This window comes from Musca vetustissima, unplaced genomic scaffold, assembly GCF_032173495.1.
Source record: "Musca vetustissima isolate MV318-11 ecotype Yass unplaced genomic scaffold, APGP_CSIRO_Mvet_v1 utg92121, whole genome shotgun sequence".
Taxonomy (NCBI): Eukaryota; Metazoa; Arthropoda; class Insecta; order Diptera; family Muscidae; genus Musca; species Musca vetustissima.
The window spans coordinates 13,081-14,916 of NW_026883026.1; positions in this window are offsets into that span (position 1 = coordinate 13,081).

Genomic DNA, 1,836 nt, shown 5'->3' on the forward strand with positions numbered 1-1,836 from the left:
TCGGGTGTCAGTACAATGATCGGCAACGACGATTTAACGGTGATCAGGAATTATGGTTATCTGGTGTCAGTATCCGCACGATGATCGGCAACGATGATTTAACAGTGGTCGGGAATGATGGTTGTCGGGTGTCAGTACGATGATCGGCAACGACGATTTGACGGTGATCGGGAATGATGGTTGTAGGGTGTCAGCACGGTGATCGGCAACGATGATTTAACGGTGATCGGGAATGATGGTTGTCGGGTATCAACACGATGATCGGCAATGATGATTTGACGGTGATGGGGAATAATGGTTATCTGGTGTCAGTTCGATGATATGCAACGACGATTTAACGGTGATCGGGAACAATGTTAGTAGTTGCTTACTGACTACGTTCTCATACAATCTACTATATCTAACTACCAACAGTACACCGAAGTCTCTGTGTGGAACAGCAAGCCGAAGCCTCTGTGTGGAACAGTATGCCGAAGCCTCTGTGTGGAACAGTATGCCGAAGCCTCTGTGTGGAACAGCAAGCCGAAGCCTCTGTGTGGAACAGTAGACCGAAGTCTCTGTGTCGAAAAGTAAACCGAAGTCTATGTGTGGAACAGTAGACCGAAGTCTCTGTGTCGATGTATTTAGGTAGCAACCCAAAAGAATTGTGAATGATCGTAAGTGCAATGAACATCCACAACACAAAATAGCACGTCTATGCAATGGCAAGCCGCCTTCAGTATATAAAAGTGAAATACTTCAGTTTGCGGAGTTACAACGTAAATGAGAATTACATCATAGAGTAGCTGACGCTAGCAAATGTCTATGCACTCGTTCCTAGTACTCACGGGGACGTCATGCGAGGTTTTTGCTATGCTATGATATGAAAAACAAAATTAAAATGTTCAGGTGCGCATTTTTTAAAAAAAGTTATTTTTTTAATAATTTTCCAAGGACCCACATAAGGCCTGGAGTTTTTAAATCATTTTTTCCATCACCTATATAAGGCGTTGATTTTTTAAATAATTTTTTTCAAACACCTTTATAAGGCGTGGATTTTTTAAATAATTTTTTGCAGCACCTATATAAGGCGAGGATTTTTTTAAATAATTTTTTCCAGGACCTATATAAGGCGAGGATTTTTTAAATAATTTTTTTCGAGGACCCTCATAAGGTCTGGTATTTTTTTAACAACACTCCTCCATGGATATTTCTTCTGCATGAGGACACCACACAGCCAGATACTGTCAACACGTTGTCATTCGTTGTTGCTGCTAATTCATTTTTTGTTGGTCCATATTTGCCGAGCATAGCACGTGATGGCTGGTATTGCCATTTAGTTCGCCATCGACTGGATTTGTTTGACATTTAATGTGGTCTTAAAAAATTGTTAGCAAAACACAAAATATTCCTTATATGGGTCCATGAAAAAATGATTTAAAAAATCCACGCCTGATATGGGTCCATGAAAAAAAGAATCCACGCCATATCTAGATCTCCGAATAAAATATTTAAAATCATTTACATACCTACCTCCTAACAAATATTTATTTAACGTGACCCTTAACACCAGGCTACTAATGAAGTAATTTCCCTTAACCTGCTCATCGTGCAAGGAAAACAATCTAAATTTATTTACTCGTTTTGCATTATTTATTATTATTTTATTTTTAAACACACATATTAAATAAAAAAATCAAATTTTTGTGGAAATGAAACAATTAAGGAAAATATACAAAAAAAAAAAAAAAATATCCCATGCTTTTCACAGATAACCCCACCCCACTTAATCCGAATATAAAATACATTTAATAATTTTGAATTGTTCTTATTGCTGTTGTCCAGCTCTCCAACATT